Here is an 18,849-nt window from a genome sequence, read left to right as displayed (position 1 = left end):
ATTATTCATCCTAAGGAAATAGTTAAAAATGTAAAAGGTGATATACACACACAACTGATTTAGTTACAACAGGCATAAACACAAATGTCTTCTACTCAGTAACAAGAAAACAGCTAACTGCATCAACCAGATGGGACTAGTAGAGTCATAAAAATAAAATGTAGTAACAACAAAAGGTTGTTAGAATAATTTTGAATGCAAAGTACATATTTAGATGACAAGTATGTGAAAATAATAGTACATGAACATATAAAGTAACCAAGGAGTCCTAGAGATGACAGAGACTTATATGCATAATATAAAGACAATGGTGGGGGTGCCCGGGTGGCTCAGTCACTGAAGAATCTGACAATTTCAGCTCAGGTCCTGATCTCAGGGTCCTGGGATTCAGCCCTGCATGGGTGGGGCTCCATGCTCAGCAGGGAATCTGCGGTCTCTCTCCTTCTGCCCCTCCCCAATGCTCTCTCACTAAATTTAAAAAAAAAAAAAAGAAGAAGAAGAAGACAGGGACGCATGGGTGGCTCAGTGGTTTAGTGGCTGCCTTCCCACTCAGATCATGAGCCCAAGATTCTGCGATGGATCGAGCCCCACATCAGGCTCCTTGCTCAGCGGGGAGCCTGCTTCTCCCTCTCCCTGCTGCTCTGCCTGCCTGTGCTCTCTGTCAAAATAAAAAAAAAATCATAAAAAAAAACAAAACTTCCATTCTAAGATGCTATTCCCACAACTCCCAAAGAGTGCTTCAAAGCTGTGCTCAGAGCACCCCAGATTCCTGTGCCTCTTCTGCTGTCAAATGTTTAAGTTTTCTCTGGGGGCTTCCCAGAGAAGGGGAGTGAGAGTAACTTACGTAACCACACGCTCTACACTTGCTCAGAGCAGCAAGTCCCGCTATGCAGCAAGCCTAGTTTTGTTTACGCACCACTTGTAACTGCACCCAAAAGACCGTAACTGTGCAGAGTGTCATAGAAGTGGGACATGCCTACAGTTTGCCTTGTATGGCCTCTCCAACAGGTTTATATGCAATAAATCCATTAGACTCAAATTCTAAGCAATTCAAATAACATTACCAATTCCAAAGTTATGCAAAAAGGCCCTGGAACATGAAGACTGTGATGAATGAATCATCCGGGCAGTTTCACACAAAAAAACAGAATAAATATCCGTCCCATATATGGGCTGGTACGGTTCTTCAGGACACTCCTAGGGCTACTTCAAGGGCCCTAGACTGCTCTGAAAAACGTTTTAAAATATTACACAACTCAGAGAATTACCATGAGGGCAGAGTTAGGAGATAGGAGCAGCATTGTTTCAGGCAGCCTCACAACATTAGGCCACCCACTTTTAAAACAGACTTTAAATGCCCCGTCTTCTCCTCCTCCTGTAAACCTTGACAAGTCGAAGATTAGCCTTCTGAAACTCCCTTGCTCTGGAAGGCCCCAAACCCAGAGGCAGGCAAAACAAGGCTTTAGTGTAGAAGAGCAGCTGAAAGAACAAGACGGCTGCAAAGAACAGTTCAAAGACACTTGTCAACTCTCCTGGCACTGGTCAGCACACTGGCAAGAGAGAGATTGGCTGGTGACGCCTATAAAAGGCCAGGCTTTCCCTCTGGGAAGCAGAGAGGCCACTGGAGACAGAAGAAGACAGCAAAGAAGAATAAAGAGCAGCGAGGACAAGACTGGGAAGAAACTGGGTTAGCAGTGGCCGAGGAGAGGACAGCAGGCTGTGCAGAAGACGCAGCACAGGAGACAGCAGCCTCCCTGTCAATGAGGACAGTCCCTGAAGGTACTGGACGCTCCTCCTGCATGTGGGGCGGGAAGAAGGACGCACCAAGAGCTCCCTGCAGCCTTTCCTCCTATGGCAGCTCTTCTCCAAGCGTGATCTAGGCAACATCTGCTTCAGATCTACCTGGATGCCAGATCTACCCAGGCACCTAAAACCCACAGGCTCAGTAGGCGAAATCTATTCTCCTCTGATTCCCCAGCTTAGCAGTTTCCTACCATGGGCATTCCTCGAAGAACCTAAGGGGCTGGCAGGGAGAGATGCCTCCAAGGCATTATCCTGATCCAATCTTCAAAGGTTGTCTACACTGTTGTAGTTATCTACACTATTCTCCACTTTGTAATCTCCTACTCCCTCCCCAACTGGCTGTAATTGACGTCCACTTCCTACCATGCATGTGAAACTGCTCGTGCAAAAAAATAACATTCCAGGCCTTCCACTACTCTCTGCATTCATTCATTCAGGCAAAAATGCCGTGACTGCCTACAATAGGTCGCCTGGGGAGATACATCCATTTCCCATGCACCGAATCTACACACAGCACTTAATCCATTTCACCATTCTTTCTTAACCCACTCTGTTCTCTCCGGCTTTCCTGGTTTCTCCCCCACCTCTCTGGAAGTCCTTCCTCAGCCAACTTTGTCAGGTTCTGTGCCCAATCTGGAGAAACAAAAATCAGTCTCAAGGAATTTTCCATTCAGGCAAAAATACAAATGATTACAATATGATGTGATGGTTTCTGTAATGAAAATAAGGAAAAAGTGCTCTGAGGACACCAAAATTGGCCTGGCCAAGTTCAGTGGCTTCATGGATTTGGCAAAACAGGCAGGCAGATGAAGAGAAATGTTCCAGGCAAGAGGTTTGTAAATGCAAAGCCGTGGAGTCCTAGGAAGAATTACAGTAACTTCTTTCCAATCTCATTTCTAAACATACATGTTTGGTGACCCCCACTCCCACCCCCAACCCAACTGGGATTGTCTCACTTTATCTGCACAGAAAAAAAGGTTAGAAAAAATATATTTAAGGGCGTTGGTGGCTCAGTCGGTTGGGCGTCTGCCTTTGCCTCAGGTCATGATCTCAGGCTCCTGGGATGGAGCTACATGTTAAGCTCCCGGCTCAGTGGAAAGCCTGCTTCTCCCATTCCCTCACCCCCTCCGCCTGCTTGTGCTCCCTCACTGTCTCCTTTCTGTCAAATAAGTAAATACTTTTAAAAATATGTATGTATGAGGCACCTGGGTGGCTCAGTGGGTTAAAGCCTCTGCCTTCAGCTAGGGTCGTGATCCCAAGGTCCTGGGATCGAGCCCCACATGGGGCTCTCTGCTCAGCGGTGAGCCTGCTCCCCCCCCCGCCCACTCTGCCCGCCTCTCTGCTTACTTGTGATCTCTCTCTCTGTCAAATAAATAAATAAATAAAATCTTTAAAAAAAAAATGTATCTATATTATATACACACACGTTATAGTTTAAGCTGGTCTGTGGGATGATTATTTTGTCCCTGTAATTTTCTTTTTTCTTTTTTAAAGATTTTATTTATTTATTTGACAGAGATCACAAGTAGACAGAGAGGCGGACAGAGAGAGAGTAGGAAGCAGGCTCCCTGCTGAGCAGAGAGCTCGATGCGGGGCTCGATCCCAGGACCCTGGGATCATGACCTGAGCCGAAGGCAGAGACTTTAACCCACCGAGCCACCCAGGCGCCCCTGTCCCTGTAATTTTCTACAGTAAGTAAAAATTACATTATAATCTTAAATTTTAAGAATCTTAAAATCATGAAGGCTGAAAAGAATCTTAAGATACTTAAGCATTTCTGAGACTAAAATTGTAAGCAAGGTTGGAGGAGTTGGGTCACAGAGAGCCTTCAAGGCCACCCCTGCTCAAAGGGTTTAGATTCTACTTTGCAAATAGCAAGGAAACCAGGGAACAAATGGGCCAGGGTAGCACACGATACAGACATGACAGAACTCCGCGAGGCAGAAGATGAGCATCAAGCTAAGAGCTGCAAAACAAAGCCTGCTTTCCCTGCCGGGGCTCAGCAAACACCTGAAGGTTCAGAGCGGCAGTGAACGAGGATGAGAAGACAACTGTGGGATTAGGAGGCAGCACAGCTTGGAAAAGGAATCATCCCTTTCAAACAAAGAAGGCAGAAGGAGAATGACGTCAAAGGAGCATATAATGCCTTTGTTTTAGAACCCAGGAAGGTGAGATGCTTGAGGGACTTCTAGGAAGGTTACCTACAGGAAGGTAAGACATAGGTCTTGATCTCAGGAGATAAGTCAGGGTTAGAGATGACAGATTACCCCAGAATGGCTGCCACAGAGGCAGCAACTGAAACTATGAAAGTAGGAGGCCGTGAAGGAAAGAATACTCAGGAAAAGAGGCGGGCTCACGAGGTGAGGACCCAGGAAAGGGTACTTGGATGGAGCCCGGGGCATCCTCGGAGCAGAGAGGACAGCATCCAGCCCGCAAGGGAGTGCGTGAGCCTGAAGAGAGGTGCTTCTCTCAGTCGGTGCAGGCCAAAACAGCCTAGGTTTGTTCTGAAAGCAGAGCCAGGACGACTGCAGGGCGGGGAGGAGGTAGGGTTCCAGGGGGGAGGTCCTGGGTACAGGTGGCGGCATTGCAGAGTGGCACTCAGGGCCCAGACTTAACAAAGGCACCACCACTCCTCTCACTGGGAATGACTTGTTCACCCCCATCTTTCCTGATGGGTTCCAGGCTTCAAGAAGACAGGGCCTTGGTGTGTCTTATTCTGAGACAGCAAGCACCAGAACCACTTGGCACAAAGTCAATGTTCAGAAATTTTTGCTGAACTGTATTAAACTGTATGATGTTTTTTCCCAACATGACTCAGAAGCCCAGCAAAGAAGAGTTTCTCAGAATTATTTTGCAGACTCTCTTTAATTAGAAAACAGTTACTATAGACACCCTCGTAATACCAATTTTCAATTAATTTAGGTATATACAGCCAACTTAAAACCAGACGTAAAATGCTTCATGGTCCTGGCTCTTATACGTTATGAACCAAGATTAACTTACACACACAAATAAAACTCGGCACCAAAATAATGACAACTCAGTTACAAGGTAGTCAACCAGATAATCCAGATGTTGGCCGCTTATTACCATAATTATTAGCACAAAAGCACAACATTTTTTATCAGCTCTGTAGCTCAAATCGCTGAGACACCTCCCACAGATCCTCGGACTCCCATTGGAACTCACTGAATTAATCCATTGGTTTCCAAGGCAAGCGTGGGTGGGCGGGGAGGAGGACAGGCTGTGCGGACAGCTAACAACACAGAAGAGGACAAAGGCAAAGGACTAGAGATCAGGAGAGGCAGGTGAGAGAAAAGGGGGCTCCTGCACACAGGGGAGGGCAGAGCCAAAAAGGAAGGACGGATTTAACATTGCAGAGACAGGTAAAAAGTTCTAAGCAAGGATAAGCTATGGGCAATTACTTGAGCCAGAGTTCCTTCTGAAAGCAGAGGCTGAGACAAAAACAGGCCTGCAGGCGATTTTTATTCAAAGGTGACCTCAGGGAAAGACATAGATACTGAAGAGAGTGAACCAAGATTGCCAATTCAGGAGACTTCTTTGCCATGTGGGTCCCCTGGGGGCTTGACCTGGCTGAGTTTTGAGAAGTGCCCAGAGAGTCTGTTCCGAGGAGGGTCTATGTAGAGAAGTACATTTACTAATTCCAGTCCCCACAGGTAAGTCTGCCCGAGGGGCACTCACTTCCCCCACACTTCCAAGAACTACGGGGCATCTGCCCAGAAGTCTGCACCAGCTTCTCGCCTGACCATCACCCAAAAGAATGCCCAGGAGGAGCCTGAGGCAAGATGCAGTTAGCCAAAGTGAGTCATAACACTAACTGCTCCCAGCGGCAGTGGCTGGAATCAGAGAAGAGGCCAGGAGGAGGTGAGAAGGACAGCAGAGGTCTCTAGCGCAGTGCTCGAAGGCAACCAGAGTTGAAAAAGTCAAGAAAACTGCTAGACCAGAATATGAGAGGTATTACCTGCCTGTATTCTTGAAGACTCCTAATGATGGCAAGAACTGGGGAGGTGATTTAAGTCAGATACATACACTAAATCAAATATAAACAATCTTTGTTTTCAAAATTTAGTGTTTAAGATACAAGGAGCTCTTATCCATCAACTACAGATGCATGAGGCTGACTTGTCTTATGAATTGCCATCTCCCCTAAAAGTCAGTGCTCGGTATTCTCTCTATATTGAGCACATTATCTTACTATTTAATAAAGACACTAAAGATAAAGATGACTAAAAATATTCCAAGGTATCCCCCAAAAAAACAAAAACAAAACCAGGAAGCTTAAGGAGGGCAAGCAGTATACCATAACACGGTAACATAGAGCCGAGGGCACCAACTTGGAGCCAGAATGCCTGGATGCAAATCTCTGAAGTAACTTAATTTGAAGGTTTTGTTTTTTTTCAACTATAATCGTAATCAGAAAATTTTGGATTAATGCACTTCGGGGAGAAACAAGATCTAGAAGAAAGGATATGTGTTAGAAATAAAACAACTGTAAACAAGATTAACATTCATTGTTATAGTCACTCAGAAACTTATCTAGATACATTATCAAAAGATCATTATACTGTATGACAATAAGGTTTAATGAGATGCTATCATATTAGACACCAATTATATTAATAATATAATTAGAGTCTTATTTTAGGTTCTACATCTAGGAAGGATTATTCTAATTAATGTGCTTTCTAACAATTTGTATGTAAAATAATAAGAAAAGCAGAATCTCAGTGTTTTCTATTACTACATTAGACAAAATACAGATAATTCTGAACCTGAGTATCAGAGACTACCTTAAAAAAAGAGATCATGGTAGGAGATGACATACCTAAAAAAAATACAGGGAGAATGACTCGAGGCTTCTTCTGTCTAGGGGAAGTAAAGAGGAGAGGCTAAAAGAAAGGAAACTTCCCTGAAAAGACCTCTTACTACTAAAAAAGGTGAATCCCAATACTGTGTACCAGTGGGATTCCAGCCATGGGTGGCTGCCCACTGAAGACTACAAAGAAAAAGAGGAAGAGTGGTATGCTTAAAGATCCAGTAGGCATACAGCAGGCACAGACAAGAATAACACAGTACACGGAGTTTTGAGGATTTAGGGTCATTTGTAACAAAAAGTTATCTCATTTTTATTTCAACACTTTCAAATGACTACAATAGTAGCAATAATGATAAAAATAATTATCTGTGCAGCTAGAAATGATATTACCTTTGGCTTACAGATGAGGAAACCAAATTACTGAGAGGTAAAATAACCTCTCCAGGGTCACACTGGTGGAAGGGAAATCAGACCATCTGAATTACATACAAGCTATCACCTGGTCTGTGCTTCATTAAACTCTAATTTTTTGAAGGCCTATTCAAGTCACTATTTAAAAAAAAAAGAAAAGAAAAAGAACATCCTTCCAGTGTGAGAATAGACTCACAGCATAAAAGTAGAAAGGGTTTATAATGTTCTGTGAGTTTATTTCTTAGTCCCTCAAACTGAATGGAGGCCAAGAAAAGTTAATTTAGCTGGCAAATTTCAATACTGAGTACAATATTGAGTGTACCCATAGGTTTTGTGCCTCGATTTCTACAGAGGTGTTTTACCCTAGTATTACTTTTTACCATATTCAAGTTTACCTATAAGGTCATAATTCATTCCTTAAACAATAAATCATCTTAAGCACCTCCTCCAAACAATTTCGTTTTAGTGGTTAACAGCCTAACTTTGTGCATTGTTCCCATTGTCAAAAACTGTACAGAATTATTTTAATCTCCACTCTAAATTCACCTTTATTCACCAAAGTGTGGTTTTATGTACTATTCAAACTTCTAAATACACACGTATTTAATATTTTTAACACTGCCACAAGTAACTCACGTGGCATTTCCTTTTACATTTACAGATAAAATCTTTAGAAACTTTAAAGTACTGTATTTGTAGAAATTGAACAATTACAGTTTAGAGAAAAATTACTTTAAAAGATGTGGTGAGTTAAATTTATTTCAAGTTTTTAAATAAGTTCCCCAAAACCCAACCAGTATAAAAAGAAGTCATCCACAAAAAATTTCTTCCTATCAAATCCTTGCAAAACGGTATATTTTTATTTAACACAACTTATTAAATTTAAGTCAGCAAATACCTATCACAAATCTACTGTGCAGACAAAGCCAGACTAAGTGACAAAGCTAGGATATGAACCTAGGTCTGAGCTCAAGCTTTCAATAGAAGTAGGTTTCTAATAAAAAAAGGTTAATGGTTTTTACCTTTCAAATACTCTCTTTTGGACAACAGAATTTGCTTCCTTTTTAATGTCATAACATTTTAAAATCTTTTCACCTAAAAGTAGAAAAGATTAGGATAACTACATTGAGGTGTATCATAAATCTCTCCTAAAAATATAACAAAGCTGTATTCATCCCAAGCCTGTCCCACCATCATTATTTTCTATATCTGCTCTTAAAAGGGAAAAAACAGTCCTATAAAAGAACATTTAAAAATCAATACAGGGCGCCTGGGTGGCTCAGTTGGTTGAACAACTGCCTTCGGCTCAGGTCATGATCCCGAACTTCCAGGATCGAGTCCCGCCTCAGGCTCCCAGCTCCTTGGGGAGTCTGCTTCTCCCTCTGACCTTCTCCTCCCTCATGCTCTCTCTCACTCATTCTCTCTCAAATAAATATAATCTTTTAAAAAAAAATCAATACAGAGCATAAAAACAACACAGAACCAAACTGAAAGCCTCAGAGAATTTACATGCAGCATTTCCCACTTCTCCCCATACAGCGGGCAGTCAGATGGGGGAGCCCAAATGGAAGGTGCTCAGAAATCCCACTTATCTCTAGTCCATCAAATTTGAGGGTGAGTGTGGGGATGCATTCCTCTAGGGCAAGAGCATCTTTCCCCTAGAGGAAGAACAATTAGAACTCAGCATTTTATTTCCCTCTCTCCGGCAGGAAGAGGTATGCGCTGATGACCATGAACGTGTTTATGACCCAAATATGAAGGCAGAATTAATGATTAACAAAACTTAGAAAGGATGAAGAAGAAAGAAAAAACAAGAGGAAATAAGAAAGAGGCCAAGTTCTCCAAGGCAAAGATACAACTTATAGAACAGCAGTCTGAACTAGAAACCTTTCAACAATTCACTACTCCTGCCAGAAGAAAAAACCGTGCTTTTTAAGAGCACCAACTCTTTCTTACCCAAGAGCAACCTCCACCTGAAGCTAATGAACTCAAAGGCAAAGATTAAGCTGCTCCAAAGCAACAGGCTCACAAAACAATCTGAAACCTGAGAACAGCCCATAACAGGACTAGATACTTTAAGAAAATGACAATAACAGACGGAAGCAAAATTCATCACTAGGAACTGGTCTACTCACCTTCTCCGAGGAAACATGAATATGGAAGATCAATCACCGTCACCCACCATCCAGCCCACAAGTGCACAGGAAAGATAAAGAACGGATATACAGCATGTTGGCACATAAAACGCCTCAAAGATAAATCGGTTGGGGGGGAGGGTGCAGAACTTAATTAGGAAAAACTTCTACAGAAGAAAAAATGAAGGGAAGTGAAGAATCTTATCTGCAAATAGGAGAAAACTGAGATGAATGTATTATACTCTTGAAGGAATGTAGAAAATCTCAATAGGTCTCACAGGGATCAGTCAAAAACAGTAAGATCATAGAACTAGAGGAAAAGCGTACAGAACTCAGGGAGGAAACTTAAGTTGAAATCCTTTACAGAACTCATAAATACCAGGAACAGGAACAACACAACACAACGAGCATGCTTGAGAAAACCCACACAGAATTCAAAGTAATTCAGGCCAGTCAGAAACACGATGGAGCCAACAGTGATCTCATAAGCAGGTCACTGGTATACTACCACCACCCCTCAAAAAGGAGAACCTACATGAAAAATGGGAGGAAAAAAAAGAATTGGGAGCTTTCCAGCCAGTGAACTGAGGAGATTTGGGAAGAGTGGCACTTCCGGTGGCTGCCCTATGCCTTCCCTCCATCTGGCTGTTTATGAAATACATCCTTTTATAATAAACTGCTAACCTATTTTTTTTTTAAAAAAAGTATTAAACTAAAAACTCAGTGAGGTGGCATTAATAAACTCAAATCTAAAGAACAGACTTAAAATACAAGAAGACACTTGAAACAAAACTATCAAGCCATACATAATATTTTAAAGCCTGATTCAAAATGAGCATGGAAAGTTGCCTGAAATTAATTCTTCCAAGCTCCCTTGCGCTGGACATTACCTAGCAACTGATATTTTTCAAACCAGCCTAGTGAGCTGTTCTTCTCTACACCTGCTACAGCTACAGATTTTGCCATTCCTTGAATGGAGAAAAGAGTAGGTTAGTAATGGTTTTGTTTGAGAAATTTTACTTTGGGTTAAGTTTATAAAGATAATTGTAAATGGAGCTAGCAAAACACGTTAACCATCCTGGTAATGGTATCAAAAAAACACTTGTTTACCATCTGTTCTACATTATCTTAATTAAGAAGAACTGTAAAGTATGTTCCCAAATTGTGTGATTTTACCTACTTTTAGGTGGATCACTCCAAAATTCTCACTTGATCAAAAGCTTAATAACTTTTGACTATACCTTTTGCCACAGCTCCTCTCTGCCCTGTAGAGTGGAACAAGCACAGCGCTAGGTCTATTTTAAATATATTACAAATGTTTTAAAAACTAAACATAGGGAGAAACAAATCTCTCATTGTAGTCAGCACAAAGCTGGAAATAATACCTACCTCAGAACTGTTCCAAAAGTAAAATATGATCATCAGTGTAAAAGCTCTTAGCAATACATATTTTTATGGTGATCTGCTGGTCACATTTTACTTAATTACTGAATTTGCTTCCTGCTTTCCAACTCATTCACTAGTCACAGGCTTCCAATGGTAAGAACCTGAGTGACTACTTAATAAACGGTTTTCAATCCTTTTAAAACCGTGCTCCTTTAACAAGTACAAATCTATTCCCTATTGTATTTTGGGGGTTTTTTCCTTAATATAACAAATGTACTTTTTCAAACTAAAACATCCTCCTCCAGCAATGAAGTATGACCTACCATGACCTCCTCCTGAGAAGCACTATAATAATATGAAAAAAATCATACATTAACTATAAAATATTTGAGCACCACTAAATTACTATTCTGAGTTTCACAAAGAGTAAGAAAGTTTACTCATATATTCACCCAATAAACATTTATACACTGAATGTTCCTAATAAATTTTTCATGTAAATACCTTCCACATCCACTGAAACTACATTCCCTACCATAAAATAAAAATGCTAACTTTTCTTTTCTTTTTTTTTTTTTTGGCTTTCACTGGCTCTTCATCTCTTTACCAACCACAATAAGCAGAATTAACTACTCCTTTCTTCATGGTACTAAAACATCTTCTTAAGTGTCTAGGATAGTAAATGACAAACCCTCAGTTTCAGTGATGCTCAATAATACAAACTTCTATCATAACTAAATGTACTCATGTCTGTGAACCACTTCAAGACTAGAGGGAGGACAAAATCCAGGCCTTCAACAGATGTGTGCACATGTACACATGTGTGCACGAGCACACACACGTCGAGTTGTCAAACAGTATTTGCTAAATTAGACTGAATTCTGCCTTCTACTTATACTGTCCTTGGAATAGGTCACCCATCTATTGTGCATATCTTTGTTCATACCATTCCAGGCTCCTTTATAAAGCATTCCAAAACCACTTAAGCCAAAGGCTGATCTTTTTCTCAAAAAGTACTACAGAAAATTATCTGGTATAGTACCTTGTGTAAAATATTCTTTGGTACTTGTTATGTTTTCCTAGATTAAACACAACTTATCCTAACTAGATGACATACTCAACAGCAAAGACCATGTCAACCGCTTGATCTACAACCACTGAGCACAGCATTTTTCAAATAACTGGCACTCAGTACACTGACGGATTAAAAGGTAACACACAGCAGAGTTACATCGGACGAGAGCTCACAATAATAGATGTGGCTGGTCAACGCGGGCAGGTTTTCTTAAAGCAATAATCTGCCACAGCACCCCTCCTCTCTGGTGACACAAGAAAATGGATGATCGTGGGAGAAGAGGGGCACTTCACACTGCCTGGGGTGAGTGGTAGCTATCCTTGAACTCACAGAATGACAGAAGGAAACCTACAGACCACTTCTTGATGGTGTAGCTGCAGAAACCAAAGCCCCAGAAGGCAAAGTATTCCAGCCAAGGTCATAGAGGAACTCAGCTGCACAGCTTACACCGAAACCCAGGTTTACCACCTCCCAATCACAAAGCCTTTAGTATATCAAACAGCTCTTCTAATGATGAGTCTAAAATGACTAGTAAGTCTTTTTGTCTTTACCTCAAACATGTCAATCACAGAAAAAACTCCCGAAGACCCAAATCACTCACTAAACTGTCACACAAAGGAATTAGGAATTCAAAGAAACGGGGGCAGGAAATGCTTCCCTGGATTCCTTTTCCTCCAACCAGCCCTAGACTGTTTATAAGTGTTCCCAGGCCTTCTGCCTGGCCCCCTTTCACTCTGCATACTCTCCTTTGGTGTTTTCAGCAGCAGCCCAGAGCTTCAACTAGCACTTACAGATTAAGAATCCCAGAATCTGAATCTCCCAACCAGACTTCTTGTTCTGAGCTCATTATCTCTGTATTCAACTGAGCTCCTGGACATCTCTACCAATGTCACTTTTAAAAACACTCAGCGTTATAAATACATCATTTCCCTTCCTTCGAGTCAACCAGTACCACCCCGTTGCGATCATACTGCCTGTCCTGGGAAATGACACCACCTAACCAGAAACCTGTGTCACTCTGGGTATCTTTCGCCTCTCTTACTTGAGACATCAAGTCTCATCAGTTCTCCCTCCTGAATACAGCAGTGCTTGTATCCACACCCAAAGCACCCCCTACATCAATGATTTCCAAAGCTTTTTGATCACTCACTTGTATCATTGAAAAAATTTCTGAGCTAATATATACCCAAAGTATATGTTTATTTATAAGTTAAAATACATGTATTTTTATAGCAATATAGTAAGATATTAAAAATAACAAAAATTTTAAACTTTAAATAAGATTTAAAATATATATATGTGTATATATGTATGTATATGTATATATATGTGTGTGTATATATATATATATGTATATATGATATTAAGCCTTGTATTTTCTTCCTATATTTCAATCAGTCATTTTATACATCCCTGGGGTCTAGGAACTTGTACTTTAGAGATGTATAATGACACTAGTCCAGGCAGTAAAACATATATACATATACATCTATATGGGGGGGTGTTTATTTAGGTATGTAGCATGGATATTTGAAGCCATTTCTTTTTACTCATACACACATATTTCAAGATGATATACACAATTTAACATATTGCTAAATACAGTTAACCTTACCATCAAAGTCCACAAACCAAAAATTAAGTTTAAAGGTAGCTGACTTCTAAAAACTCACTCTGTATTATTTTATAAACGTAACTCTGTAAGTCTTACAATTAGCCATCTCTGTGAAGAAGAGAAATTTAAGAGTACAGTTTGGCTCCTTTTGCACACGGTTCCTAAAGAAGAGATACCACATTTTTTTCACCTACCCACTAAGGCTGCTAATCTTCTGGGTTTTGTGGACTGCACCTCCTTTAACCCAAGTACATACCATAGTATTTTTTCAGCTTTCTACATCTATATATACTGCTACCATTTCAGGATGCTGAAGACTAATGTACTCTTCCTTACTCCTATCCCTGTCAACCCATCGCCCTTCCCCAAGACTCCCACTACAACAAAAAAAGACAAAAATCCCACAATATACAACCAAAGTTAGAACAGACCTGCTAATACAACAAGAGACATTTACACATTTGCACAATACAGTCCTATAGAGTTCTACCTACAACCTAATGCATCCTAACTTTCCATGCATAGTGGGGAAATCTTCAAAATTTAACAGTCCATATAAATCCTCAGACACTTTCGGCTTGTTACACATTCAGAAACTAAAAATCTCAGCACTCAGAAGTTCTGCAACTTTGAACAGGCAGAAGATGTTTCATCTCATTATTCCAGGAGTGTAGTTAAGAGCAGACCAGTGCACCAACCGAATATTAAAGAAAAATATTTTTCTGAGGTAGACTATTATACTACTCCCCCCATGCTGTACGCCACTATTTATTTGGCAAGAATCCGAATAAAGCTATTATGTGGCAAGCATTCCATTAAAACTAGCACATTAAACTGATTAATTCTATTACAAAGTGACCAGATGTCCCCAGAGAAGCTCCCGGAGTTAGGAAGTTATCGTTAACAATAAAGAACTCCATTTTCATTCAGTGATGGAAACTGGGGCCAGATTTTAATTATACTGACTAGAAAGTTAAGGGAAAACTACATGATTGTTAAAATTACTAAATGTAGCAGTTTTCAATATTGTTGATTCTATACTTTTTCATATACAGATTATTGAAGATATTATAATAACATAAAATAATAATATAGAATTTAGCATTCTTTTAAAAAGCGTTAACATTACAAAAAAAGTATTTCAGGTGTGTGAAGCCAACATAGATGCCTTAATTTGGAGTTGACTTGCTTTCTGTTTACAGAAATATTAACCACATCCCCTGTCTTTTTAGCTAACATTCTCAGAACATCTTCCATTTTATACCGAATTTTAGGATAAATTAATGGCTCTTTCCTCAGAGACCTGTCTCCAAACTACTGATTTGTTTCTTCCATTTCCTGTGTATCACTTCATTATCTTAAGTCACTCATTTAATATTGATCAATGAACAAAAACTATTTAAAAATATGAACACTGTAGTGGAATTCTTATGTCCTATCCCCTCTGCATGTAGATGTCCCCAAATATAGAATAAGCTAAACTTCATCTAAAATTTCTTAATCATTTCTAAATGTGGTCTATTAATATAACCTAAGGGTATACATTAAAAAAGATGCCTAATCAAAATTCATTTCACATTATTTTTGCACCATCAAAACAACAAAAAATAACCATCCAGTAATTCTACCCACATAAATATCTATGTGGACTGAGCCCCAAAGAAACCTTGCTAATGATGTTATCAATTACATCCTGAGTTTTTTTCTAAAAATCTTTTTAATATATCAAGAAGAGATGAAAAGAAGTCATATTTATTGAACACCTACTCGACTCTGAACTGTTTTATGTATTACATTGGATTTTCACAAGTATACCGTAGTTATGGAAGGCTCAAACATGGGCTCAGCCGCTAGACCCCATGGGTTCTCTACTCGCTAGCTGGACGATCACAGCCAAATTACTTAGGCTTCCTGTGCCTCAGTTTCTTCATTTGTAAAATAGGGATAAAAATGGCACCTACCTCATCGTATCGGTCCCAGGATAAAATGAGAAAATACAGGTAAAGTGCCTAAAGCTAAGCATGACCCACACTGCCCTTACTATAATAGCTACTTTTATTATTAGTGTGGATATTCTTGTTCCCATTTTACAGATGAGGAAATGGAAGCCTCAAGAGGGTAGTTTACTGTGCAAGATTTTGACTCCCAAACACAAATCTGGTGAAGTAAAAATGACTTCGGCATAAAATACTAGCCTTCTTAAAACCACAACTTGTTAGGAAGCCCAAGAATTGACACGTAGTAAGATGGCACCAGGAGCGGGTCGGGCACTGAATCTTGCGGAGCGCCTGGAACTCGCACTGCTGAGGGACCTCACACTCAAGTGCGGCCTCATAAACATTAAGTGGGGGAAAAAAAATAAAATATATATATGCCAACACCACGCCTTCCTTGCCTAGCGGCTCCAGGGTGCCAACTTTTGTCAGGGCCCACCCTACAATTCGTCCCAGGCCACAGGCCCTGAAGGCTGGGCCCAACTTCTGGAAGTTGGAAGCGAATTGCTCAACTCCACACCGCTCAGAGAAAAGCAGCCGGCGACAGGAATGGAAACAAAGGGAAACCGTCAAGGTTCGTTCAAAGTCCTACAGCGTCGAGTCCCGGGGAGGCCTCCACTCGCCTTCTCACCTGCGCGCGGCGGAGGCGAGGACGAAAACCTGGGCGCCGCGCGGGGTCAGCCCGCGCCACGGAGCCCAGGCCGCCAGCCGGGAAGGCTCGCTGCGAATCGCAGGTGTCCGAGGGGCTGCTCGCGCGCCCGGGTCCCCCGCCGACCCCGGCCCCGACGTGACAGCGCCCAGGCCCGCGACCCTCCCCCCTCGCAACGCGGCGGGGCTGGCTCCGCGCCTTCGGGCCGCCCGCGCCTGGGGAGGGCAAGAGGGGCCGCGGGAGAAGCCGGGAGCGCGGCCGTCCGCCCGGACTTCCTCTGCCGCCCCAGGGCAAGCATTCCGCCCCCACCCACGCCCCGGTCCCGGCGGCCGACCCGGCCCCGACGTCCCCCCCACGCGGGGCCGGGCCCGCGGCGGACCGCCCGAGGTCCCGCGGCACTCCGGAGCCCCGCGGTCGTCGCCTGCCCCGCCCCCCCTCAAGGCGCCTACTTTCTCCGGGCGGCGTCCAGGCCCCGGTGCGCTCGGTCCGGGCCTGCTGCTCCGCGGCTCCCGCTCGCTCTCTCCCTTGGGCAGGCGCGGCCTCCAGGCTCTCGGGCGCGGCGGGCTGCTGCGGCGGCTCCTCCTCCTCCTCCTCCTCCTCCTCCTCCTCGGGGGTGGGAGGAGGAGACTCGGCGGCCCGGCGCCGCCTCCCGGCAGGAAACGACCCCCGCAGCACCGCCTCCTCCGCGCGTCCGATCCTGCTCCTCAAGCCGCTGCCGCCGCGCTCTCCCTCCGGAAACGCATTCCTGCCTGGACGCGTCAGCCGCGCCGGAGGCGAGGAGGTGGCGGCGGGGCGGAGGAGGAGGCAGGAAGACCGCTGCCTGGACAAAGGAGTGGGGCGAGAGGGCCTGGGGCAGTCGCGGGGGGCGGGGCGTGGGACTGGGCCGGCCTTCGCCGTGCCTCAGTTTCCTTTCCTGCCAAGGGACGGAAGCGTCGGGGGAGCCCCAGGGCTCCGCACGGCCCCGGCAAGCTCTCAGGCCCCTGTGAGGGAAGACTGGATGGGCCGCAGGGAACCTGGGGCGGGACTCCTTTCCGGGCTTACATTCTACTTCCCCAAAGCCACACCCAAAGGTCCCTTTAGCCCGGGATTGTCCCGGGAGCCGAGACAGCCACCTACCCTACAGGGCTTCGTGGGGCCCAAAAAGTTTCACTTCCGGAAGGGAATTCGCTGAAGTTAACCCTGTGTTCTGGAGCGATCGTTTGCTTGACTTGGGTCTATGAAGTGGTGAAGACAGGAAGGAGGGCGATGCCAAGGAAGATGGGTTTTTAGGAAAGTTTTAGAGAAAAAAGAAAAAAACTGGTGAGTGAGGGATCTGTTTTTGTTGGATTAATCTGGAAGTCAATTTATGGGGAACAGCGATAGGAGGAAAAGTTTCTTCCATAAGAATGGAGTGTCTGTTCTCTTTCGCTTTTTTTTTTTTTTTTTTTTTTTTTTTTTTAGTAGGTGGAGATGAGTGCGGGAGAAGGAATAGTTGAAAGAGAAGGGAAACATTCATTATGAGACAGGCAGGACACATTTTGATAAGAGGATTGAAACTTGTACCACCCAACATCATACTGAAACCCAGTAATTCAGAATATGCTGCTGGCAAGCTGCCATCCCCTGAACAGAAAATGTTGTGCCCTGCCACCTGGCCAGCTTGCAGCACCCTGCTGGGAATAGAGTTCAAATAAGATTTGTGAAACCGAGAAGTAGTGTTTCACGTGGAGGAAATTAGAAGCGGAGATGCCCATTTGGCTGCCAATTTTAAATAAGAGAAAATAAAATAATCCTGCCTATGGAAAGTTTGCATTTTGCTCATCAGAAAAACAAATCTGTTAGATAATCTCTAAAGCGATTAAAGAAGAAATGAACATGATTTTTCCCACTTAATGGAGGACTTGAGGGTAAATGATGTTTCTGTATTACTATTCCAATAGTAAAGCTGCCACAAGACCTCAACATTCTTGGATTTAAAGAATCTGGGATTCTTGGATTGTTGGTTACACCACTGTTCAAAATTAATCAGAAGTAGCCTGGTCTCAACATGGGAGACTGAAGTTCAAAGATAAAACAGAATTGATTTGCTCTACATTTCCCAGAATTTTTTTCCCTATGTGTGATTTGAGGAGGCAATCTTTGCCAAAACAATATTATGAGGTTTAGATTTGTACAACCCTAAACTAAATTAGTTCAAGGGCAGTTGAATCATTTCTCTAATCCCAGTATCAAACACTGTTCCAGGGCACATGGTAAGGGCTCAGCTAATATTTGATAAATGCATAAAAGGTCCTTTTGCTCCCTTGGGGCCAGGTTAGAACATTTGGCTAAACTGAAGAATGAGTAGCAATTTATGTACAGAACTCCTGAGCCTTGAAAAAAAGAGAAATTAAAAAAAAAAAAAAAACATGTTATCTGAGAAAAACAGTAATTGGTCAGGAGTATGCTATACAGGTGATTTCATATAACTATTCATGAATAGTTGGCTAACTATGAAATTTATGACTACTTAAAAAAAAAGGATTGGTCTGTTTTACTATGCTGAACAGGAAGTCCTAGTAAGTAGGAATAGTGTAAGTCACACTGCTAGATCGTATCATGACAGGATATCTATTGGTACCATAACTTTCAAACAAATTACATTGTACCTATACTGTCTCCCAGTTATCAGTTGTCTTCTTCCATCTCATAAGTTGTTATCTCTGATAATTACAAGTTGGTCTTTCCTTTAGTTTTGTCACCATACTACTATATGTTCCTTGAAATGTACCTCTCTATTTGGGACACCTGGGTGGCACAGTTGGGTTAAGGATCCGACTCTTGGTTTCAGCTCAGGTCCTGATGTCAGGGTCATGAGATTGAGCCCCATGTCGGGCTCTGCACTCTGTCAGGTCTGCTTGGGTTTCTCCCTCCCACTCCCTCTTCTCTTCACCTACCCCTCTCTCTCCCTCTAGAATAAATAAAT

General features: G+C 42.6%; 1 protein-coding gene across 4 annotated transcripts in view; it reads right to left on the bottom strand.

The window, feature by feature from the left end:
• Window positions 1-16,519, bottom strand: part of ITGB1 (integrin subunit beta 1) — a 45,385-nt gene extending 28,866 nt beyond the window's left edge. The window contains exon 1 of one of the 4 annotated variants that reach the window (XM_045069213.1): window positions 16,355-16,519. The gene's annotated coding sequence lies outside the window, so the exon portion shown is untranslated. Of the gene's footprint in view, window positions 1-8,073; window positions 8,093-15,887; window positions 16,004-16,354 lie in introns of those variants that run through there. The other 3 variants (XM_045069214.1, XM_004774281.3, XM_045069212.1) reach the window with 3 other exon arrangements.
• Window positions 16,520-18,849: the final 2,330 nt, after the last annotated feature.

The sequence above is a fragment of the Mustela putorius genome, unplaced genomic scaffold, assembly GCF_011764305.1.
Source record: "Mustela putorius furo isolate JIRA1106 unplaced genomic scaffold, ASM1176430v1.1 tig00003913_pilon_pilon_pilon, whole genome shotgun sequence".
Classification (NCBI taxonomy): Eukaryota; Metazoa; Chordata; class Mammalia; order Carnivora; family Mustelidae; genus Mustela; species Mustela putorius.
The sequence above is the reverse complement of the archived record's forward strand: the minus strand, read 5'-3'. Positions and strand labels throughout refer to the sequence as shown.